The sequence below is a fragment of the Cricetulus griseus genome, chromosome X (assembly GCF_003668045.3).
Source record: "Cricetulus griseus strain 17A/GY chromosome X, alternate assembly CriGri-PICRH-1.0, whole genome shotgun sequence".
NCBI lineage: Eukaryota > Metazoa > Chordata > Mammalia > Rodentia > Cricetidae > Cricetulus > Cricetulus griseus.
In genome coordinates, this window is record NC_048604.1 from 105,318,872 (window position 1) to 105,345,635 (window position 26,764).

Consider the following 26,764-nt stretch of genomic DNA (forward strand, 5'->3'; position numbering starts at 1 on the left):
GAACCAGGTGAAACTCTTGTTCCCAAGACTGATAGCTTGGAGACCAGCATGGGACTGATCCAGACCCCCTGAATGTGGGTGTCAGTGAGGAGACCTTGGACATCTATGGGGCCTCTTGTCGTGGATCAGTAATTATTGCTACCATAGGAATGGACTTTAGGAACCCATCCCACATGGTGGGATACTCCATGAGCCTAGACTCAAGGCGTGTTGGCCTAGACCCTATCCCAAAGAATAATACAGATTTTAAGACCCTCTATGGAAGGCCTCACTCTCATGGGGAGCAGAATAGGTATGTGATGGGTAGGTTGTTAGTTGTGGGGGCAGAGGAGGAGGGGAGGGAGAGTGACCTGGGATTGACATGTAAAATCATTTTCTTTCTAATAAAAAAGGGGGAAAACAAATAAGGAAATTCCAGAGCCCGAGCACTTGAAGACATGAAGAATTGTGGTATCAAATTGCTTAGGAAAAAACAAAAACAAAAACAAACAAACAAAGAAACAAAAAACAAACGCTGCTATGAACGTGGTTGAACACCTGTCCTTATGTCATGTAACGCCTACTACATGAATGTACACCTTTTGGGTATATTCCCAAGAGTGGAATTGCTGGATCATGAGGTATACTGATTTCCATTTTCCTGATTTACAGAATGGCTGTACGAGTTTGCACTCCCACCATCAATGCAGGATTGTTTTCCTTTCTCCACATCTTCTTCAACACAGACTGTCATTGGTGTTTTGGATTTTAGCCATTCTGGCCAGTGTAAGATGGTATCTCAGAGTTGTTTTGATTTGCATTTCCAAGATGGCTAAGGATATTGAGCAATTGCTTAAGTGTCTTTCAGCCATTTTGGATTCCTCTATTGAGAATTCTCTATTTGGTTCTGAACCCCACTCTTTCTTTTTACTTGTTTGGTGTTTTAGTGACTAGCTTCTTTAATTCTTTGTATATTTTGGAAATCAGCACTCTGTCAGATGTGGGATTGCTGAATATCTTTTCCCATTCTATGGGCTGTTGCTTTGCCTTGTTGACTCTGTTCTTTGACTTACAGAAGCTTCTCAGTTTCGGGAGGTACCATTTATTAATTATCATTCTCATTGTCTGTGCTATTGGCATTATGTTCATCATGTGATCTCCCGAACCAATTCATTCAAGGGTACCTCCCATTCACTCTTCTAGGAGGTTCAGTGTGGCCGGATTTATGTTGAGGTCTTTGATCCATTTGGACTTAAGTTTTCTGCATGGATAGAGATATGGATCTATATGCAGTCTTCTGCATGTCCACATTCAGTTATGCCAGAACCATTTGTTGAAGATGCTTTCTGTTTTCCATTGTATAGTTTTAGATTCTTTGTTAAAAATCAAGTGTTCGTTGGTGTGTGGGTTAATATCAGGGTTTTCAATTAAATTGCCTTGGTCTATTTTGGTGCCATTACCAAGCTGTATTCAGGACTATAACTTTATAATTGTGCTTGAATTCAGGGATGGGGATGCCTCCAGAAGTTGCTTTATTGTCCAGGGTTGTTTTGGGTATCCTGGGTTTTTTGTTTTTCCATATAAAGTTGAGAATTGTTTTCTCAAGATCTGTTAAGAATTGTGTGAGTATTTTCACAGAGTTTGCATTGCATCTGTAGATTGCTTTTGGCAAGATTACCATTTTTACTCTTTTTCACCTAACTACCAACAGCATGAGGGATCTTTACATTTTCTGGTATCTTCTTCAAATTTCTTTCTTTAAAGACTCACTTTTCTTGCTATACAGCTCTATCGCTTATTTGGTTAGCATTACCCCCAAGGTATTTTATGTTGCTTGTGGCCATTGTAAAGGGTGACGTTTCTCTGATTTCTTTCTCAGTCCATTTATTGTCTGTATATAGTAGGACTACCGATTTTATTTTTTGAGCTAATCTGTATCCTTCCACTTTGCTGAATTTATTTACCAGCTGTAGGATTTCTGGGGGAGACATTATTTGTCTTATTGCTCTATCTAGAATATCAAGTTCAACATTGAAGAGATATGGAATGAGTGGACAGTCTTGTAACTGGTTTTAGATGAACCCCATGAGTGTCTTTAAATTAAATTTGATGTTAGCAGTTGGTTTGCTGTATATTGCTCTATTATGTTTAGGTTTATTCTTGGTATCCCTGATCTCTCCCGTACCATTATCATGAAGGGGTGTTGGATTTTTCAAAAGCTATTTCAGGACCTAGTGAATGATCATGTGACTTCTGTTTTTCAGTTTTTTTACATAGTGGATTACACTGATGGGTTGTGCATACCTTATCCACTGTCCATTGGATGGGATGCCCACAGAGAGTGAGACAATGCACCCTCAGTGGTTCCAACTGGACTACTTCCCCATTGCAGACATGTGGACTGATGGCAGCTACTTGTTCAGAAGAAGAAGTTCTGTGGGAACTTCAAGATCCAGGATCAGAACTCTATAATACTACTCAGTGCATAAGGTGGATGAATTCTAATACCAGTTTTGGCCACACTCAGGTGACTACACAGACACAAGAACTCTGTCCTAGGGTACCACAAGAAGGGGCTGGTATTTTTTGTTTGCAAGGTGCTGTGGTTAGAATGTGAAATGCCACTGATAGACTAATACGGTTGAATAATTTGTCTCCACCTACTGGTCTTGTTTTGGAAGTTTTTGGCAACTTTAGGAGACCGAGCACTGTTGGGGAAACTGAGACACTGGGGTCAGAGAGTCATGGGATGGGAAATAAGTTTCTATAGGTAGACCCCACATCCTGTCTATTCTCTGCTTCCTGATGATGGGAACAGTCACTGATACAACTATAACTTTTCTGCTCTAATGGACTATATACGCTTGATGGTTCCATGAGCAAAATATACACTTGTTCCCTTAAAAAATTATGTTGCATCACCCAGAGACCGGTAAGAGCCCTGCCTCCATCCACCTGCCATGGTAGGCCAGGGGCTGCCTCCATTTCAAGTCCCACTGCCCTGCTCAGGTCATACTTGAAAACCTGTATTCCTCAAAATTCAAAAATCTAAAGGAAATGGAAAATTTTCTAGACAGATATCACTTACCAAAATTAAATAAAGAACAGATAAGCAACTTAAATAGACCTATAACCCCTAATGAAATAGAAACAGTCATCAAAATCTCCCAAGGGAAACAAAAACCCCAGGACCAGATGATTTCAGTGCATAATTCTACCAGAAATTCAAAGAACAGATAAAACCAATTCTCCTCAAACTATTCCACACAATAGAAGCAGAAGGGTCATTGCCAAAATCTTTATGAAGCTTCAATAACTTTGATACCCAAGACATACAAGGTCACAACTAAGAAAGAGAACTACAAACAAATATTCCTCATGAACATTGATGCAAAATATTTAATAAAATTCTGGCAAATCGAATCCAAGAACATATCAGTGAAATAATCCACCATGATCAAGTAGGGTTCATCCCAGGGATACAAAGATGGTTCAACATATGAAAATCCATCAATGTAATCCACCATATGAACAGATTGAGGATAAAAAAAAAACACTTGTTAATCTCACTAGATACTGAAGAGCCTTTGACAAAATTCCACACCCCTTCATGATAAAGGTCTTAGAGAGATCAGGTATAACAGGAACATACCTTAACATAATAAAAAGCAATATACAGCAAACAGACAGCCAACATCAAATTAAATGGAGAGAAACTCAAAGCAATTCCTCTCATATCAGGGACAAGGCAAGGCTGGCCACTCTCTCAATACGTCTTCAATATTGTCCTTGAGGTTCTAGTTAGAGCAATAAGAAAGCAAAAGAAGATCAAGAGAGACCTGTAGCAAAATAATTTTGAGTCTCTAAAGAAAGGAACTAAAGAAGATACTAGAAAATGGAAGGATCTCCCATGTTCTTGGATAGGTAGGATCAACATAATAAAAATGGCAATCTTACCAAAAGCAATCAATAGATTCAATGCAATCCCCATCAAAATCCCAACACAATTCATCACAGACCTTGAAAGAACACTTCTCAAATTTATATGGAAAACAAAAGACCCAGCATAGCCAAAACAAGCCTATACAAAAAAAGGAAATACTGGAGGCATCACCATCCCTCACTTTAAGCTCTATTACAGAGCTATAGTCCCGAAAACAGCTTGGGATTGGCACATAAATAGACAGGTTGACTAATGGAATAGAGTTAAAAACTCTGATATATCTCACACACCTACGAATGCCTTACTTTTTACAAATAATCTCAAGTTTACAATGGAAAAAGAAAGCATCTTCTACAAATAATGCTGGAATAACTGGTTACTGGAATGTAGAAGACTGCAGACATAACCATGTCTATTGAAATGCACAAGACTCAAGTCCAAATGTATCAAAGACCCCAACATAAATCCGGGCACACTGAACCTATTAGAAGACAAAGAGAGAAATACTCTTGAATGAATTGGTACAGGAGACTACTTCCTGAACATTACACCAGTAGCACAGACATTGAGATCAACAATTGGTAAATGGGACCTCCTGAAACTGAGAAGCTTCTGTAAGGCAAAGGACACAGTCAGAAAGGCAAAATGGCAGCCCACAGACTGCGCAAAGATAATCACAGACCCCACATCTGACAGAGGGTTGATCACCAAAATATACAGTGAACTCAAGAAGGTAGACTCCAAATCACCAAATAATCAAATTAGAAAGTGGGGTACAGAACTAAATAGACAATTCTCAATAGAGAAATCTAAAATTGCTGAAAGAAACATAAGAAAGTGTTCATCATACATAGCTATTAGGGAAATGCAAATCAAAACAACACTGAGATACCATCTTACTCCTGTTAGAATGGCTAAAATAAAAAACAACAATGATAGTTTATGCTAGAGAGGATGTGGAGAAAGGGGAACACTCCTCTAATGGTGGAGGAAGTGCCAACCAGTAAATTACTTTGGAAATCTGTATGGAGATTCCTCAAGAAAATGGGTGAGACTCAAGAGTGTAATTTGTTGTAGTAGTTGTATGACTTGACATAGGATTGGAATTGCAGTTTTGAGACTAAAACATGACATTCTTGGGGAATCCTAAAAGCAATGCTATTGTATAGTTTGTCTATCCAGTGGTGGGAGAAGTCAGTTGACTGTCATAAGGAAAGCTGTTGTCTGATTGTACACACAGGTTTAGGACTTGGACTGTGGAGGTTATGCAGGTGTATGTGGTTTGGGGACACTTACCAGAGAAAGCAGCATGGTTTTCTACAAGCCAATTTCTCAAAGGCATTTTCTCAACAAAGATGTCCCTCTTCTCAGGTAAATTTTGATTGTGTTAAGTCGACAAAATAAATTGCAGACACACTGCACAGCAACCTGCAGAAAGAAACTGGTGCGTGTACCCCAGTTGACATGATACTGAGTTTGTGTAAGGAGAAGATCAAATATTGTGTAGCCAGTCAATGTGTTTCAGAACTAAAGTTTTGGCAAGGGGATTCAGAAAGGCTCCTGCATGAAGATGTAAAGGTGATGTCCATGCTGCAGTGGGTACCCAGGGTGGTGAAGATGCAAGAATCTTGAGGAGCCTCACATGGAAAGCTGCATGTGTGTAGGATAGGTAGCTCAAAAAAGACACAGTATGCTACATTCAGCAGAGATGAAGGGGATTAGGCACTGTGAATGAAAGTTGACTTCCTTATGTCATTATGTGATGTGGAGATATGGAGCTGCTAGATTTAGGGATTACCCTGATGGGATTAGGTTTTCCTTTAGTCAGCTCTTGCCTTGATATGTCACAATTCCTCACTTCTATAACTGTAATATTTAATCAGTATCATTTTCTGTTAGAAGTATGTGAGTAGATTAAAGATTGTCCAAGTTCTCACACTTGAAAAACTGAACTGAGTTTCAAGAGACATTGGACTTCTGGACAAATTTGTGACTGTTAAAGTCTAGGGATAGTTTTAGAGATGGCATAAATATCTTTCTCTCTTTGAAATGGCCTTCATTCTATAGATGCCAAGAATGATATGATTATATCCATGTCTTAAAGTTAGTATGATTGGATTTAGTGTTGAGTGTCCAGTGTGTATGTATGTTTACTCTCAAACATAATGGAAGTTGGAACCTAGTGATTCAGAAGGTAAAATAAGAAAAATGAATCAGATCAGAATTGGCAATGGACACAGATGGTGCCTCCTAAGACTTTTAGATCTGCAGAGGCCACAATCAACTAGGAGCCCACCCAGTGCAGGAAGTACCATCATATGAAGTACTCCTCTAGGTCTGTGGGCACAGGCTCAGGAAAGAGGAAAGGAATCAACTTCAAGGCATCCCTTATGGCTAGGGCAGGCAGTACTCAAACATCCTCCATATGTGACTATACTGATCACCCTGGCTTTTGGTGATTAGATACCATAGTGATGTGAGAGTATAGGGTGTGGTGCTGGAAGAAAGGGAGAGGCAGTATGGTTTGTGGGATGGGGAGAGAGGCATATCTGGGGAGGTAAGGGTGATGAAGAAAAGGCAGAACCGAATGGCAGGTAGGTCCCAAGTCTAGAGAGAGGCCTGGGTCTGGGATATGAACAAGAGTTTGAACTTCATCTGGCACCTAGAGCAGCTAATGGGGCCTGTGTTGATGTCTGTGGCTCCTGTCATCACTGGGGGCTGTGCAGGGGCCTATGTTCTGTGCTTCCACCTTGGGCTATGTTGGCATCCATGGGCCATGTTGCCATATGTGTCATGCAAATCTTGGAGACCTTCACAGACACCTGGGGATATGGTGACAACTTGGCCCTGGACGCTGCCTAGGAGCATGTCTGAGTCCGTGGTCCTGCTTCATTCATAGTCTGTGTCACTGTCCCTGGCCCATATTACCACCAGGACCCATGTTCAAGCCAAGGTTCTAGGCTACAACCTGTGACCATGTTGGTGTCCAAGAGCTGTGGCACTGCTTGTGCCAGGCCAACTTGGGTTAGCCAGGACTATCAACCAGGTCCATGGTATTGTCTGGACCAGGGCTACACCAAAGGTCATATCTGGGTCTGTGGTCCTACATAGCCAGCAGCTAGAATGGTGCCCTTGGCCCATGATGCCACCAAATACCATATAGATCCCTAGAGTTTTGACAACAACTTGTGTTTATGAATGAGTTCAAGAGACATGGTGCACCAGGGACCTTCTGATCTGAGTGTCCTATGTTGTTACACAAGTCCATGGTGTCATCCAGGCCAGTGCTGATGCAAAGGGCCATGTCTATGTCCATGGCAATGCAGAAATCAGAGACTATGATGGTGTCTGGGACTCTTGTTTTCACAGAGGGTCATGAGGATGACCATATATGGTTCCATGATCCTGCTGCAGCTGAAGTCCTTTTGATATCCATTGCCCCTGTTAGCATGGGGGTCATTGGAATGATAATGTGCTGAGCAAGCCATGCCCTACAGTGACTCTGGGATGGCATCTGCCTTTCACAGGATATTGCAATAGGCAATTTGGCTCTAACCTTCAGGGGAGAGCTTGTCCCCACACTAAGGAAAGATGGCCCCATGCCTCATAGGCATGCACCTCACATGGGAAGAAAACTAGAGCTGACACTGTGGCCAAAAGCACAGTTGGACCGAGAACACATAAGAACAGGAAAGCTAACATTTATTCCCCCATCCTGTCAGGCATGTGACGGCATGTATAAGGGATACATGTCCTCACACCCTCATCCATTACTACCTGTGACAGGTGAGAAATCTGGCCCTGATGTCACAAGAGAGGGAGAGCTAGGCATGACCCTCATAGGCTACAGTACATGGGAAACTAGACTCTGCTTCTTGTCCGGGCAACACACTATAGCTGACCCTGTTGTTGGGTCATAGGTGAGCCAGCCCTGAGGATTTGAGAACAAATGAGCAGACATTTGTGAGGTAAAGATACCTCCTCTCTGTCCTTTGTCAACTGTGCAAGTGAAAGAGTTGGCCCCAGAGTCATGAGACTGGGAGAACTAGCTAGCCCTGCCCTATACCAGCTACAGCAAATAGGAGAGTGGGCCATGTACCTCACCTGGGCAGCACACTACAGCTGACCTGTTATCAGGTTTTGTGGTGAGTCAGTCCTGAGGGCATAAGAGCAGAAGGGCTGTCCCTCAATCCTTGGGAAAGAGAGGGCCCTGCATCTTTCCTGGGACAAACATTAGAGCTCTGGTGATATGAGTGACAGGGACCTGGATCTAAGGGCCAGAGGGCAGGATACCTCGCCCTGCTCCTTGCTGCAGGCTGCAATAGTTGTGCTAGCATAAGCAGTGCTAGAGATCTCATCCAGGTAGTGACTATGAGGGAAATCTAATGGGCTGACCAACCCAACTACCACCCAGGCCTAGAAAGAGGTCTATGATTTAGCCCACTCCAACATCCACAAAATTTGTGAAATGTTGGAGCATGTGAAGGGGACAAGCGTACAGATCCAAAACAGCAGGATATCCAAGACACAGAACAACAACAGCATATTGAAGAGGAGTTACAGTGTGAGCCCATTGTGAGTGCTGCAACAGAAACTAGAGGCCTCCAGAAAGACCAAACATTGTGGCAATGAACATTTGCAATAAAGAAGACTAGACTAAAGGGTAAACTATGTGTCTCAACTGGCTACACCATAGCTTCCACAAGATTTGTTTTCTTTTTTCTTTTATGTTTCCTTTCGTGTGCTTGAATACTTGTTTTTCTTGATGTGTTGGGGTTTTATGATTTCTTTGTTTTGTTTGGTTATTGCTTTTTATATTCAATTTTGTTTCATTTTAAGGGAGAGGTTGCAAGGGCAGAGGGCAGTTTAGAGGGGACAAGGAGATAAATCAGATCAGACTGCATGGTGTGAAATCAATAAGAGTAAAGGAAAGAAAGTGAATTTTTAAAAATGTGAGAGATAAGCTGTGATATGATTTCCATACCATGAATTCAATGAGAACACACTGGAAACTATTTGTGATATTCACACACAGAAAGATAGAAGATACGTACAGCATAGTATACAACATAGTCTTCCTACTCCATGAAAACAGTACACAGTATCCACAGAGCAAACACTAAAGAAGTTCACGTCTAGCTTTTAGGAACCTATTCCCCATGCTCTGTTGCCTAGGCCCAGGCTTAATGCATGGGGAGAATCTTGGTCACGCCTCAACTTTAAGGCCAATGCCTTGTTGTTGCCCATTTGAGGAATTAACCTTTGTGAAAGGAGAATGAAGAGTGGTGGGTTGAGTAGAGGGAAGTTGTGGGGAGAGGTAATGGGAAGAAAGGAGGGAGGGGAAACTATGATCCTAGTATAAGATTAATGAAAAATTTTAAGCAATAATGAAAATTAAGTTCATGTGTGCCCTCATTAGATCTGAGTACCTAAGGGTCCGCAGACTGAACTGTGGTTATTTTTCTTTGATTAGGTGTCAGCTTCCTTAAAATCCTTCTTTCACTTGGTATTTGTCTTGTTAATTTTACAACAGGTGTTGGAGTACAGTGCATTTAAGGCTACAGTTCACCATGTCCAGACAGCTGTCTGAGCTCAACACAGTACAGAGAATCCTTTTCTCAGTGGGATTTCCTTTCTCTGCCTATCCTTATTTGAGGAGTGGATCTGGGTTCAGATACCTGACCTCATTTACAGGACTTTACACAGAACACCTGTATAACTATGCACAAGTTTTCCTCGTTCTTTCCATGTGCCCTGGTATCTCAATTGGTTCATCGTGAATATTTATCCATCTGCAATTAATCCACATATGCAAATTAGCTATATTCCCTTGCTTGTTTTTGTCAACTCCTCCCCACTCACGCAAGTTATGTAAGCTAGCCCCATTGCTTCCGTAAATCAGCTGTCTCTCAGAAGCTGTGTCCTCGAAGTTTATTCCACCATGCTCATAGCTAACCCAAATATGCTTGGTGTTCATGGGCCTGTGACCAAGTACCCTCAAGGAAATGGGAGAACAACAAACATGCTTTTCACCATTATTTTGCCTGCTACTGCTTGTTGGAAATATATGAACACATAATTACGGCCTTCAGAATTTAGCATGTTAAAACATACAGAAAAGGAATGCTTTAGACAAATGGAGTAGGAAGTCAGCTTAGACAGACTCAGAGAATCAAGTTGATGTTTTATTAAAATGAGTTGATAACTACAGGACTTCTGTGTATGAATAGGAAATTTCATCAAGGAAACTTCCGATAGATGCTGCCAATACAGGAGCCCCCACTTCAGGCCTCTTGATCGGCCAATATGCAAGCATGCTGGGCCTTTGCCTGACTCTGTAGTTTCAGAGAACTTCTCTCAGAAAGAAAAAAGTGCACACCAAAGTATGACATGGTGGTTGTCAGAAGCCCTATTGGGAACACAGCATTTAGTGTTTTTTTTTTTTTTTTTTTTTTTTTTTTTTTTTTTTTTTTATCAGGGCTTCTTTTTTAACCAGAAAGTTTGGTGGAAAATCAAAAGTGGTATGGCCATAATGATCTACAAAATGGTTCCAGCTCATGGAAACTAATGTACAGAAGCTGCTATCACATAAAATTAAGGCACAGACCTCGAGGCTATACATCTGCAATTTCAAACATGGGTCTTTCATGTAGCTGATCTTAATGGCGATTGCACCAAATACCAGAACTATTGGCTTCATAAAAATAGCCCACAGAATCACAGTTTGTGCATACTGTAATTCAGGTGAGATGGTCCAGGTGGAATTGAAAGGGGTATGCACCAGCATCTTAACAACAGTGCCTGAGACATTAAACTCTTGAGGGTAGTATGCTTCCTATAGTCCAAGGGACATGACCTTGTTGTTGAAATTCCACAGGCGCCAGAACTGGCTTCTTAAAATGGCCATTTCCAACACCAACGCTGATAGGGTGCTAAGGAGTCCTCTCAGCTTGAATATGCACTCCATGGTTTTTCGAAATCTGAAGATGAGATGGAATACAGCTTTTGTCAAGTCAAGAACACAAGAGAAAATGGGAAATTAAAATAAATTGAGCTTTACAGAGCACTAAGCTTCGTACCTGCCCCTGCTGCCGCACAGCTGTGTTGTGGCAGTCTATCTACATGTTACAGTTCAGCATCCTACAGACAGGAGTAGAAGAAGCCCTAGATTACATGACTATAGCAGAAGTACTCTCTATAAGAGGTTTTGGTTAGCAATTTCACTGTATCTATCAAATGTGGAAATGTGTACATTTGATACTTGAGCAGTTAAAAACATTGGATGCTCTTCCCAAGGTCCTCTGTTCAATACCCAACACCATTTTGGCATCTCAAAACTGTATATAACTGTAGTCCATTGAGATCCAATGCCCTCTTCTGGTGTGTACATGCAGAAAAATCTCCATGTAAAATCAATCAATCAATAATAATTTTAAAAAGTTTATGCAAGATACGTGGTGGTGGCACATGCCTTTACTACCAGTACTTAGGTGGCAGAGTTAGGCACATGTATGTGGATTTGAGGTCACCTGGTTAACAGTGAGATTCAGTGTATGCAGGATTACACAGAGGAACCCTGTCTCGAAAATCAATAAAGAAACATGGCATGTACTCACTCATATGTGCATTTTAGACATAAAGTGAATGATTGCAAGCCTACTGTCCGCAATGCCAGAGAAGCTAGTAAACAAGGACTGACTAAGAGAGATATAAATGGCTCCTGGAGAAGGGGAAAGGGAGAAGATCTGAGCAAAATCGGAGCATGTGGGGAGGGGAGAGGGAACTAATAGAATGAGAAGGGGAGAAGAGGAGGGGTGAGGAAGACATGATGGAGTAGGAAGGTTGAGTTGGGGAAAAAAGAGAAGGGAGCAAGATAAGAGATACTATAATAGAGGGAAACATTATAAGTTTAAAGAGAAATCAGGCACTAGGGAAATGTCTGGAGAGCCACAAAGATGTTACCACCTAACAATTTAAGCAACAGAGGAGAGGATACCTTAAATGCCCTCCCCTGATATAGAGATTGATGACTAATTCATATACCATCCTAGAGTTTTTATCCAGCAGCTGGTAGAAGTAGAAGCAGACACCCACAGCTAAAACTTGAATTGAATTGAAATTCAGTTGCAGAGAAGGAGGACTGATGAGCAAAGTGGTCCATAGCAGGCTCTTGAGAGCCACAGAAAAGGCTTACCTGAAAAAGATGTATGTTATTTTGTTTGTTTTCTCTTTTTCTTTTTGATAGAAAAATTTCTTATAATGCAGTATAAACGTTCGAGATGGCTTCTCCTACCCAAGCTCCAGTATCTTTCACATTATCATCAATGTTGGCTGAATGCAAAACCCATTCTTCTAGCAGAGATGATCTGATCTTTAAAGGCAAAAGTATTCTTTTGCATATTGGGTTTGCATTCTTATAAGCTATTTTATATATAATTGATTGTCTTGTTACCTGCAATTCTACTGCCCTAGTTAACCTTTGTAAGACGTCCTGGAACTATTCTGTAGGTCCCTGTTCCATTCTGTTATAAGCTTCTAGGCATTCTCCTGGCTCACAAACCTTATCACAGGCATTTAATGATGCTTTCTTGCACAGAGACACTATACGGTCGTCATATTCAGCCTGAGCCTGTGTGTTAGCATAAATACCCTCACCAAGAATCTTATTTAGGGGGGCTTCATATCCTTCCTTTATTCCTTGATGTTCAATGAGGTTCTCCACTTCTCTTACCAATGCCTTCCACTGGATTTGGCATGAATTCTCAAGTACAGCTGCTACCAATCATTCCCAATCGGTGGATGTTACACTGTTAAAGGTTGCCAATGAATGCAATAGCTTTTTTACATCTGGGCTATGGAGACCATATGAGAAAACTGATTCTTTAATATGCTTAAGATCCTTCAGCTGTATATGTTGCCATACATAAGCCATCTGTCCCTGAGGATGTTTCTTAGAAGCTGGCTTTTCTACCATGGTAGCTGGGTACACTAATGTTGTACGAGTACCTTAGAGGAATAGTCATGATACCTGGGTGGAGTAGGTGCCTCGGATTGGAGTGATTCTGCCTCTGAGGCATCCCAATGATCTTTAAGCCTGGTAATGATATCCTTATGAAAAGTTTCAATATCCTTAACATAAAAGATTCCAAGCATGTTAGTGAATCCGGAAATTGCTCTAACTGCTCATCTACATGTTTTTCTAGGTCTTTAATACAATCATCCTTAGGCAGCATCTGGATGGCATAGAAACTGTCTTTGAGGTATTGGAGCCTACATTCAAGATCATGATTTGCTGATTTGGAGACCTCAGCAATCGACCATATGGACCTATCTAATCTCTCAGCCCTGTACTGTAAATTATCTTCCAAATATTCAAACCTAGACTCGAATTTGTGATCTGCTACCTTAGATGCTTCAATAATTGATTGAATGACATTGTCCAATTCTTCAACCCTATCCTGGGTATTTTGCACCTTTGCATCTACTTTCTGGGTAATAGTGCCTATCTGAGTTTCTAGCTGGCTACAGATCTTCTCTAGTTCGCCACGGTCCTCTGACAGCCTAGCCTCTAATGCCTCAGACATGGAGGATCTCTTTGTGTTTATCTTATCATAAATATGCTGTATCTCATCTTGGGTAACAGACAGCTCTGTCTTTAGCATATTGGACACAGAGCCAAGCTTATCATCCAATTTCTGTTCCACTTGCTGCACAATTGTGGTCTGACCTTATCTGCTCTCCAAAACCTCATTGCATAAAGCTGTTATTTCTTGTAAGTGGGTAGTGACATTATCCTTGTCCCTGTTCCTGATGACTCTGGCTAGTATTATTATTTGTACCAGCAAGCTAACTGCCATTCCAGTATATAGGCCAGTATTTGGCAAATTAGCATCCTCCTCAAACATTGAATTCACATAATAAGCAAAAATATTACCAATTTTAGCAAATGAAAAATAATCCGCCATAATTTTACCTGATTTCTACTCCAGATACAATAACTATCTTTTTCCAGCATGTCACACAGGTGTTCAGCTACTCTGCATGGCGTTGGCAGCAGTCAGTCAAGCAAGATGGTTGTAGCAGTGGAGAGAGGTCACAAAAGTGGCTGCGCTTATCTTAGGGAGTATATGGCCTTGCAGCAGCAAACACTGAAAAAGATGGGGCTTTACTGCTGCAGAGGCAAGGGGAAGCAGAGGACCCTCCTTAAATCCAAATCCTACTTCCGAGATGTAAGGGGCCGTGGGCCCAAAACTATGCGGCTTAAAGCCCACCTTTGTAAGACTTTTAATGACCTTTAAGTTTGCGGCTTAAAGCCAGCTCTGTGAGCCTCCTGTAACCTGTAATTAGATACGGTTTGGCCAAGCGGAACTGCTAACTGCTTCTGTTCCAAGAAAGTGTCTGGAGCTTTTCTGTTCGCTGTTCCAAGGAAGACCACTGGATGTTCCGGCTGACAAGAAGAATGTTCCAGTCCCAGCAAATACCTGATGTTCCTTCTATTATTCCCCCCAATTCTATTGTTGCAGGGCTATTTAAGCCCACTCTAAGCCCCAATAAATTGAGACCTTGACGCGACTCAGACTGACTCTGTCTTTCTTTATGCGCTTGGTCTCCTTTCTCTCTCGCCCCCATTGACCCCTAGGTGATACCCCCATCGAGACCCACAAATAACCTGGCCTGCTGGATGGGTCACCGAGACTTCTCAGGTAAGGGGAGGAGGCCTCCGGGCATGGGTAGGCCACAGTCCAAGCCCATCCGGTGTCTGCAGCTAGAAACTGTGACAGTAACCGTGGAGAGATCTGGGGAAAACTCCCAGCTGGGCAGACATTTCTGGGCAGCTCAGCAGCAACTGGAATGCACTTGTGTGGCACAGTGGGTAGGCTGTGAGCTGGGAGCACCTGTGAAGAAAGGGCACTTTCCTGGCCTAGGCCAAAGTCCTGGTAGAACCTGCAGCCTGTTCCAAATGGACCTAGGTATACAAGATCCTGCTCCTGACACCAGATAATGAGGGAAAATATCAATAAGGAGCCAGGGAGAAATACAAGGGATTTCAATAGGGAAAAGGCCTTACTTACAGAGGGACCTAGCCAGCTGGCATGGCAGCAGTCTGTACAGCAAGCCAAGTGAAACTGAAACTGGCCACATGACCGCCTCTCACTCTGTCACCCTGACCACGCCCTCCCTAAACATGTGTGGCTACAGCTTCCTGTACACCCCACCAACTAAATCCCTACCTATCACATACCCTTTCTGCTATTCTTCCCCTGAATCAACCTTTCTGCTGCCACATGACCTCTGCATCCTCCTCTTGTTCCCTTCTCATTCTCATAGCTCCCTCCCCCTCATTCCCATGTTCTCAATTTGTTCAGGGAATCGTGACCCTTTCCCCTCCTCCAGGGGAAAATATTTGTCTCTTTTAGTGTCCTCCTTGTTTACTAGTTTCTCTGGCTGTGTGGATTGTAGGCTGGTAATACTTTATGTCTAAAATCCACATATGAGTGAGGACATATCATTTTTTTTGTGATTGGGTTAACTTGCTCAGAATGGTTTCTTCTAGTTTCAACCATTTTCCTGCAAATTTCATGATTCCATTTTTTTCCCGCTGAGTTGTGCTCCATTGTGTAAATGTACCACATTTCTCTATCCATTCTTTGGTAGAGCTCCATCTAGGATGCTTTCAATTTCTGGCTATTACAAATAGTGCTGCTATGAACATCGTTGAACAGATTTCTCTGTTGTATGAATGTGCTTCTTTTGGGTATATGCCAAGGAGTGGAATTGCTGGATCTTGTGATGGACTCATTCCCATTTTATTGAGGAGTCAACATACTGATTTCCAAAGTGGCTGTACAAGTTGGCACTCCCACCAGCAATGGAGAAGTGTTCCCCTTTCTCCACATCCTCTCCAGCATAAACTATCTTTGGTGTTTTTTATTTTAGCCATTCTAACATGAATAAGATGGTATCTCAGAGTTGCTTTGATTTGCATTTCCCTAATGGCTATTAGAAAGAAGATTATTTTACATGTCTATCCCATGTCCCTCTGCCTCCCCTCCTTACCTGCTCCCTCAATTAACTCTCTACCTATCCCATACCATTTCTGCTCCCCAGGGGCGGTGAGTCTTTCCTTAGAGGGTTTTCAATGTCTGTCATATACTTTGGGATAGGGTCAAGGCCAACGCCCTTGTGTCCAGGCTCAGGGAGTATCCTTCCATGTGGGATGGGCTCCCAAATTCCATTCCTATGCTAGGGATAAGTACTGATTCACTACAAGGGGCCCCATAGATTTCCCAGGTCTCCTCACTGACACCCACATTCATGAGGTCTGGATCAGTCCCATGCTAGTTTCCCAGCTATCAGTCTGAGAACAAACGACTCTCCCTTGTTTAAGTAAGCTGTTTCTGTGGGTTTCACCAGCCTGGTATTGACACTTTTCTCACCAGTCCTCCTTCTCTGCAACTGAATTTCAATTCAACTCAAGGTTTAGCTGTGGGTGTCTGCTTCTACTTCTACCAGCTGCTGGATAAAGCCTCGAGGATGGCATATGAATTAGTCATCAATCTCATTATCAGGGGAGGGCATTTAAGGTAGCATCTCCTCTGTTACTTAGACTGTTAGTTGGAGTCATCTTTGTAGCTCACCAGACATTTCCCTAATGCCTGATTTCTCTTTAAACCTATAATGTCTCCCTCTACTATAGTATCTTAATAAGTATAGTATAAGTATACTTAATAAGTATAGTACTACTTATTTTGCTCTCTTCTGTTCTTACCCCAACTCAATCCCCCTGGTCCATTATGTCTTCCTCACCCCCTCTTCTCCCCTTCTCACTTTCCTAGTTCACTCTCCCCTCCCCACATGCTCTGATTTTGCTCAGAAGATCTTGTCCCTTTCCCCTTCTCCAGGGGCCATTTATATCTCTCTTAGTCACTCCTTGTTTACTAGCTTCTCTGGCATTGTGGACTGTAGGATTGTAATCCTTCACTTCATGTCTAAAATGCACATATGAGTGAGTGCATACCATGCTTCTTTCTTGATTTTCGAGACAGGGTTTCTCTGTGTAATCCTGCATACCCTGGAACTCACTTTGAACCAGGCTGACCTCAAATCCACATACATGTGCCTAACTCTGCCACCTAAGTACTGGTATTAAAGGCAGGTGCCACCACCACATATCTTGCATAGACTTTTTAAAATTATTATTGATTGATTGATTTTACATGGAGATTTTTCTGCATGTACACACCAGAAGAGGGCATTGGATCTCAAAGGACTGCGGTTATATACAGATTTGAGCTGCCATAGGGCTGTTGGGAATTGAACCCAGGACAGTGGAAAGAGCAGCCGATTCTCTTACCTGCTCAGGTAGCAAATGTACACATTTCAGCATTTGACAGATACAGGGAAATTGCTAACCAAAACCTCTTATAGAGAGTACCTCTGCTATAATCAAGTAGTCTAGGACTTCTACTACTCCTGTCTGTAGGATGTTGAACTGTAACTACTATAACACAATTATGTGGCAGCAACGACAAGGTATGAAGCTTAGTTCTCTGTAAAACATGACTTATTTTAATTTCCCTTTTTCACTTGTGTTCCTGACTTGACAATAGCTGTATTCAATCTCATCTTCAGATTTTGCAACACCATGGAGTGTATCTTCAAGCTGAGAGGCCTCCTTAGCACCCTATCAGCATTGTTGTTCGAAATAGTCATTTTAAGAAGCCAATGCTGGCGACTGTGGGATTTAGACAACAAGGTCATGAAATTTGTGTCCCTTGGACTATGGGAAGCTCGCTACCCTCAAGAGTTTACTATCTCAGGGACTGTAGTTAATATTCTGGTGCATACCCCAGCATGCTTGCATATTGGCCGATCAAGAGGCCTGAAGTGGAGTGTCCTGCATTGGCCTCATCTGTCAGAAAATCCCTTGATGGATTTCCTATTCATACACAGAAGTCCTCTAGTTATCAACTCATTTTAAATAAAGCATCAACTTGATTCTCTGAGTCTGTCTAAGCTGACTTTTACTCCATTTGTCTAATGCATTCCTTTTCTGAATGTTTTAACATGCTAAACTCTGAAGGCAATGATTATGTACTCATATATTTCCAACAAGCAGTAGCAGGCAAAATAATGGTGAAAAGCATGTTTGTTGTTCTCCCATTTCCTTGAGGGTACTTGGTCACAGGCCCATGAACACCAAGCATATTTGGGTTAGCTATGAGCATGGTGGAAAAAACTTCGAGGACACAGCTTCTGAGAGACAGCTGATTTACAGAAGCAATGGGGCTAGCTTACATAACTGGGGTCAGTGGGGAAGAGTTGACAAAAGTAAGCAAGGGAATATAGCTAATTTGCATATGTGGATTAATTGCAGATGGATAAATATTCATGATGCACAAATTCAGATACCAGTGCATATTTAAAGAAAGAGGAAATCTTGTGCATAGTCATAGAGTTTGCAGGTGTTCTGTGTAAAGTCCTGTAAATGAGGTCAGGTATCTGACTGAGATCCACTCCTCAAATAAGGATATGCAGAGAAAGGAAATACTGCTGAGAAAAGGATTCTCTGTATTGTGCTGAGCTCAGAGAGCTATCTAGGCATGGTGAACTGTAGCCTTAAATGCACTGTACTCCAATACCTGTTGCAAAATAAACATCAAATACCAAGTGAAAGAAGGATTTTAAGGAAGCTGACACCTAATCAAAGAAAAATAACCACAATTCAGTCTGGAGAACCTTAGGTACTCAGATCTAATTAGGGCAGACCTGAACTTATTTTTTATTATTACTTAAAATTTTTCATTAATCTTATATCATAACAAAAAAGAAACAAAAAATCAAAACAACAAGAAAAACAAGTAGGCAAACACACAAAAGGAAACATTAAAGAAAAGATGAAAACAAATCTTGTGGAAGGTAAGCTGTGGCCAGTTGATACACACAGTTTACCCTTCAGTCTAGTCATCTTTACTTGCAAATGTTCATTGCCATAAGGTTTCCTCTTTCCGGAGGACTCTTGTTTCAGTTGCAGCACTCATAATGAGCTCTCACTGAAACTCCTTTTTAATATGCTTTTGTTGTCCTTTGTCATGGATATCCTGCTGTTTTCGATCTGTAGGCTTGTCCCTTTCACATGCTCCAACATTTCATAAATTATGTGGATGTTGTAGTGGGTCAAATTATAGCCCTGGTTCTGGGCATGGGTGGTAGTTGGGTTTTTCAGCTCATGAGATTTCCTTCATAGTCACTACCTGGATGAGCTCTACAACACTGTTTATGCTAGATCACCAAATATAGCCTGAAGCATGGAGCAGGGAGAGTTCTCTTGATCTTTGCATTTCGATCCAGGTCCCTGTCACTCTTATCACCAGGGCCAGCTCTAATGTTTGTCCCAGGAAAGATGTGGTGCCCTCTCTCTCCCAAGGAGGGAGGGATAGCCCTTCTGCTCTTATGACCTCAGGGCTGACTCACCACAAAATCTGATAACAGGCCAGCTGTAGTGTGATGCCCAGGTGAGGGGCACGGCTCACTCTCCTGTGTGCTGTAGCTGGTGTAGGGCAGAGCTAGCAAATTCTCCCCATCTCATGACTCGGGCCAGTTCTTTCACTTGCACAGGTAGCAAATAACAGAGAGTGGGAAGAACAAATTAACTCACAAATGTCAGCTCTTTTGTTCTCAAATCCTCAGGGCTGGATCACCTATCACTCAACAACAGGGTCAGCTCTAGTGTGTTGCCCAGACAGGAAGCAGAGTCTAATTTCTCATGCTCTGTTGCCTATGAGGGTCAGGCCTAGCTCTCCTTCTCTTGTGACAACAGGGCCAGAGCTCTAGCATGCCACAGGTAGTAATGGATGAGGGTGGAAGTGCATGTATCCCTTAGTGCCTGACAGTATGGGGGCCTAAAGGTTACCTCTATTGATCTCATGCATTCTTGGTCCACCTGTGTCCCTGGCCACAGTGTCAGCTCTAGTGTGCTTCCCATGTGAGGTGCATGCCTATGAGTCATGGGGCCATCTACCTTAGTGTAGTGACAAGCTCTCCACTGAAGGGTAGAGCCAACTTGCCTGCTGCAATATCTTGTGAAAGGCAGAAGCCATCCCAGAGTCAGTGAAGGGCATGGCCAGCTCAGCACACCATGGTTCTAATGACCCCATGCTAACAGGGGCCATGGATATCATCATGGCCTCAACTGCAGCAGGACCATGGTACTGGATATGGTCATCCTCATGACCCTCTGTGAAAACAAGAGTCCCAGACACCATCAGAGCCTCTGAATGTTATAGGGCCATGGACATAGACATGGCCCTCTGCATCAGCCCTGGCCTGGAAGACACCATGGACCTGAGTGACAGCATAGGACACTCAGGTCAAAAGGTCCCTGGTGCACCATGTCTCTTGAACTCACTCATGAACATAAGTTGTTGTCCAAACTCCAGGGATCTATATGGCCTTTAGTGACATCATTGGCCAAGGGCACCAATATATCAGCTGGCTATGGTAGGACCACAGACCCAGATAAGACCTTTGGCAGGAGCTCTGGCCCAGACAATACCATGGACCTGGTTGATAGTTCTGTCTAACCCATATTGGCCTGGCAGCAGCAGTGCCACAGCTCTTGGACACCAACATGGTCACAGGTTGTAGCCTAGAACCTTGGCTTGAACGTGGGACCTGGTGGTAATATGGGCCAGGAACAGTGACACAGACTATGAATGAAGCAGGACCACGGACTCAGACATGCTCCTAGGCATCGTCCAGGGCCAAGTTGTCACCATATCCCCAGGTGTCTGTGAAGGTCTCCCAGATTTGCATAACACATATGGCAGCATGGCCCATGGATGCCAACATAGCCTAAGGTGGAAGCACAGAACATAGGCCCCTGCACAGCCCCCAGTGATGACAGGAACCACAGACATCAACACAGGCTGCATTATCTGCTCTGACTGTACCATAGTGTCTCTTTCTTGAGCTACCTATCTTAAACACATGCAGGTTTCCATGAGAGGCTCCTCATTATTCTTACATCCTCACCATCCTGGATACCCTCTGCAGCCAGCATGAACTTCTCCTTTACATCTTCATTCAGGAGCCTTTCTGGATCCCTTTGCTGAAACTTTGTTTATGAAACACATTGAATGGCTACACAATATTTGATCTTCTTACACAAACTCAGTATCATATCGACCATGGTACATGCACCAGTTTCTTTCTTCAGATTGCTGTGGAGTGTGTCTGCAATTTATTTTTCTCGACTTAACACAATCTAGATTTATCTGAGAAGAGGGAAATCTTGGTTGAGAAAATGCCTTCAAGAAATTGGCTTGTAGAAAACCATGCAGAGTAGCCTCTTGAATAATCATTGATCAGTGGGACCAAAGGCTCTGTGGGTGGTACCACACTGGCAAATGTGGTTCTGGGTTATCAAATAATTGTAGTATCTGTAGAGAGTAAGCCAGGAACCAGAGTTCCTCTATTGTCTCAGCATTTGGTCCTGTATTAGGAGTTTCCCTGGATTCCTTTCCTAAGTTCCCTCAATGATCAGCATTTAAGTTCATTATATGACATTCTCTAGTGGGCACAGCCTTCACCTGAAACAATTACAACTGTTCCATTTCTACGTTAAAGGGCTTAGTGTGAAGTGTTTCGCTCATGCATGAAATTTGCTATGTGATCTCCCCAGGACCACTTGTGCTGGAGTCATCTTATTTGTGACAGACCTAATTTTGGTTACTAAGTTCCTCCTTGGTTTTCTTGGGCAGTTTCCCCAGAATCATGCTAACCTTTGCTATTACACTCTCAATTGCACTCTTGTTTCCCTGTTGACAATTACCAGAAGCCCACCATCTAGTGCTCTCCTTACACCTGCCTTGCTTTGGTAGTAAATTCTGAGTACTGGGTTACCCTTTAAATTGTGCAGGAAATGATCATGACTGTGCCATAGCAACAATGCTACCCTAGCTTGTGATGCTTAAGTTCATACCAGTATTGTCCAGTAAAGTCCCCAGAACCAGGCCTGTAATCATCATCCATGCCCATATATAGCTCTGGTCATACAGTTCCTGAAGAACACCAAATCACCCCAACCACTTCTTTATGTGTCTTCTCTGTACGCTCAGATTTAGCTTTTGTTATTTACCTCATGAGCCAGATTTCCCTAATAAGTTCTCATCTCACATGAGCCCTCTCCATGCCATCACATATAGTTTTGGCTATGTTCTTTTTCATTTTCTGGTTAGACACACAGAACTTTATCCTCCATGGACATTCTTAAACATGAAGACATATTTCCTGTGTTACTTTAATGTCAGCCCTTTCAGGGAAATCTGCACACTGCAGAGCCTGACTAAGGGTGATCAGATCTGTCATCACATTTACATGGTATTCTCGATTACATCTTACCCACCATTACAAAACTAACTCTCCCAATAGTAATGCTGCACATACAGTTCCTCTACCAGCTTTCCCTGTTGCCTCCATAACAAAGAAGCATGTATGTGCTGTATCCACACTCCCTAGTGAATTCTGAAGCAGAATAGATCAGTCACTCATTGCTTGATTGCCCCAGGCCATCTTCTTCCCAATGCAATTCCCATACTGTATTGTTCTTGTGTCACAAGTTCCTTCACTGATGTGGTCTGTTGTCTACCATGAAGACTTCTTGTGCCCAATGCCTTACATATGCAGGCATATCTGGATGTACACATTGGTTAGCCAATTTAACAACTTCAAAACACTAAGATCTCAGAAGTGTCTCCATCTTCCAAGGCCTACTTGTGATCACACAGTTACATGGCTGCTTTTTCTGGTGAGTGTTCCCCAAACCACATACACCTGCATAATCTACACAGTCCAGTTCCTAAACCTGTGTATATAATCAGAAAACAGCTTTTCTTATGACAGTCAACTGACTTTTGCCACTTCTGGATAGACAATCTATACAATAGCATTGCCTTGGGTATTACCAAGAATGTCATGTTTTAGTCTCAAAACAGCAATTCCAATCCTATGTCTAGTCATGCAATTCCTTCAACAGATTACATGCTTAAGTATCATCCATTTTCTGGAGGAATCGCCATACTGATTTCCAAAGTGGCTGTCCAAGTTGGCACTCCCACCAGCAGTGTAGTAGTCGTCTCCTTTCTCCACATTCTCTCTAGCATAAACTATCATTGGTGTTTTTGATTTTAGCCATTCTAACAGGAGTAAGATGGTATCTCAGTGTTGTTTTGATTTGCATTTCCCTAATGGCTAAGGATGTTGAACACTTTCTTATGTGCTATTCAGCCATTTTAGATTATTCTATTGAGAATTGTCTATTTAGTTCAGTACCCCACTTTCTAATTGGATTGTTTCATGTTTTGGAGAATAGCTTCTTGAGTTCTTTGTAAATTATGGAGATCATCCCTCTGTCAGATGTGGTGTTGGTGAATATCTTTTCCCAATCTTTGGCCTGTCCCTTTGTCTTGTTGTCTGTGTCCTTTGCCTTACAGAAGCTTCTCAGTTTCAGGAGTTCCCATTTATCAATTGTTGATCTCAGTGTCTATGCTACTGATGTAATACTCAGGAAGTGGTTTCCTGTACCATTTAGTTCAAGGGTATTTCCCACTTTGTCTTCTAATATGTTCAGTGTGGCTGGACTTATGTTGGGGTCTTTGATCCATTTAGACTTAAGTTTAGTGCATGTCAATACACATGGATTTATCTGCCGTCTTCTACATTCCAGTATCCAGTTATGGCTGCATCATATGTTGAAGATGCTTCATTTATTCCATTGTATAACTTGAGTTTCTTTGTCAAAAATCAGGTCTTCATAGTTATGAGGGTTATATCAGGGTTTTCAGCTCTATTCCATTTGTCTACCTGCCTATTTTGTGCCAATACAAAACTGTTTTCTCTAATAGAGCTTGAAGTCAGTGATGGTGATTCCTCCAGAATTTCCTTCATTGTTCATTGTTGTTTTGGCTATCCTGGGTCTTTTGTTTTTCCATATAATGTTTAGAATTGTTCTTTCAAGGTCTGTGAATAATTCTGTTGGGATATGGATGGGGATTCATTGAATCTATAGATTGCTTTTGATAAGATTGACATTTTTACTATGTTGATCCTACCCATTGAAGAGCATGGGAGTTCCCTCCGTTTTCGAGTATCTTCTTTAATTTCTGTCTTTAGAGACTCAAATTCTTATGGTAAAAATCTTTCACATTTTTTTGGTTAGCATTATCCCAAGATATTTTATTTTGTTTGTGGCCACTCTAAAGTGTGATTTTTCTCTGATTTCTTTTTCCACGAATGTATTATCTGTATATAGTAGGGTGACAGATTTTTTTTATTTAATCTTATAGCCTGCCACTTTGCTAAAGGTGTTTGTCAGCTGTAGGAGTTTCCTTGTAGAGTTTTTTGGATCACTTATGTAGACTATCATATCATCTGCAAATAGTGTAAGTTTGAATTCTACCTTTCTGATTTGTATTTACTTGATCTCCTTTTGCTTTCTTATTGCTCTAGTTAGAACTTCAAGGACAATATTGAAGAAGAATGGAAGAGAAATGGACAAGCCTTGTCCTGTCCTGAATTTTAGACGAATTGCTTTGATTTTCTCTCCATTTAATTTGATATTGTCTGTCTGATTGCTGTATATAGTTTTTATTATGTTCAGGTATGTTTCTTTACCCTGATCTTTCTAAGTCCTTTATTACGAAAGTGTTTTGGATTTTGTCAAAGGCTCTTTGGCATCCTATGAGATAAACATGTGGTCTTTTTCCCTCAGTCTGTTTATAGGGTGGATTCCAGTGATGGATTTTGGTATGTTGAAACATCCTTGCATCCCTGGGATGAAGTCTACTTGATCATGGTGGATGATTTCTCTGGTATATTCTTGGATTTGATTTGCCAGAATTTTATTAAGTATTTTTGCATCAATGTTCATGAGGGATATTGGTCTGTAGTTCTCTTTCTTAGTTGTGTCTCTGTGTGGCTTGTTTATCAAGGTTATTGAAGCCTCATAAAGAGTTTGGCAATGACTCTTCTGCTTCTATTGTGTGGAATACTTTGAGGAGAATTGGTGTTAGTTATTCCTTGAATTTCTAAGAATTCTGCACTGATGACATCTGGTCTTGGGATTTTTTGGTTGGGAGAATTTTGATGAATGCTTCTATTTCATTAGGGGTTATAGGTCTATTTATGTTGCTAATTTGTTCTTGATTTAATTTTGGTAAGTTAAATCTGTCCAGAAAATTGTCCATTTTCTTTAGATTTTTGAATTTTGAGGAATACAGATTTTTGAAGTGTGACAAGAGCAGGGCAGTGGAATCCCACCAGGAAGCAGCCCCTTGCCTACCTCGACCAGTGGATGGACTCAGGACTGCTACTTGGCCTTTAGCAGTCTCTGGGTGATGCAAAATATTTTTTAAGGGAACAAGGGTATATTTGGTTCATGGATCCATTGAGGGGTCCATTAGGACAGAAAAGTTATAGTGGCAGAAGTGACTGCTCCCATCATCAGGAAGCAGAGAGAACAAAGGATGTGGGGTCTATCTATAGAACCTTATTCCCCATCCCATGTCTCTCTGACCCCCAATGACTCAGTTTCCCAATCAGTGCTCTGTGTCCTAAAGTTGCCACAAACTTCCAAAATAGGACCTGTAGGTGGAGACAAATTATTCAACCATATTAGTCTATCAGTGACATTTCACATTCTAACCACAGCACCTTGCAAAGAGAAAATACCATCCCCTTCTTGTGGTACCCTTGGACAGAGAGCTTGTGTCTGTGTAGCAACCTGAGTGTAGCCAAAACTGGTATTACAATTCATCCACTTTATGCACTGAGTAGTATTATGGAGTTCTGATCCTGGATCTTGAAGTTCCCACAGAAATTTTTATTCTGAACAAGTAGCTGTCATCAGTCCACATGTCTACAAAGGGGATGTAGTCCAGATGGAACCACAGAGGGTGCATTCACTCACTCTCTGTGGGCATCCTATGCAATGGACAGTAGAGAAGGTTTGTAATCCCATGATTGTAATCTATCATGTAAACAAACTAAAAAACAAAAGTCACATGAACATTCACTAGGTGCTGAAAAAGCTTTTGAAAAATCCAATACCCCTTCATGATAATGGTCCTGGAGAGATCAGGGATAACAGGAACAAATTTAAATATAATAGGTAAATGTAGGGGAAGCTGTAGCCACGCCTTCTTAGGGGCTGGCTACAGGTGTGCCTGACCACGCTTGTGAGGGCGTGATCAGAGTGATGTAGTGTGACTGCGTTTGTGCTTTCGTTTTCTCTTTTGGGCTTGCATACAGACTGCTGCCACGCTGGCTGACTAGGTCGCTCTGTAAGTAATGCTTTTCCCTATTAAATACCCTTGTATTTCTACCTGACTCCGAATTGGTAATTTTCCACTATATCTGGTTGTCAGAAGCGGGATATTGGAAACCTGCACCCCATTTGGGACAGGCTGTGGGTTCCATCGGGCCTGTGGCCTAGGCCCGGAAAGCGCCCTCTCTCCACAGGAGTTCCTGGCTAGCAGCCGACCTGCTGCAGCTGAGCGGCTCAGAACCATCCACCCAGCTTGGAGACAGTTTCTAGCTGTCTAGAGTCGAGGTAGGCCTCAGCTTTCAGCAGAGGCTTCCCCTGGCCGCTGCTGCAGGAACGCCACATCTATTTCAGTGGTTGCAGCACCAAGGCCATATACTCTCTAAGATAAGCACAGCCGCTTTTGTGACCTCTCTCCACCACTGACCGACTGCTGCCAAATGCCTCGGAATAACTGAACGCCTGTGCTACCTGCTGGCCAAATATATTTGCTGCATCTGGAATAGAAATCAGGTAAAATT

General features: G+C 42.1%; 1 pseudogene; it reads right to left on the reverse strand.

The window, feature by feature from the left end:
• Positions 1 to 10,394: 10,394 nt before the first annotated feature.
• Positions 10,395 to 10,896, reverse strand: LOC113830724 (annotated as a pseudogene).
• Positions 10,897 to 26,764: the final 15,868 nt, after the last annotated feature.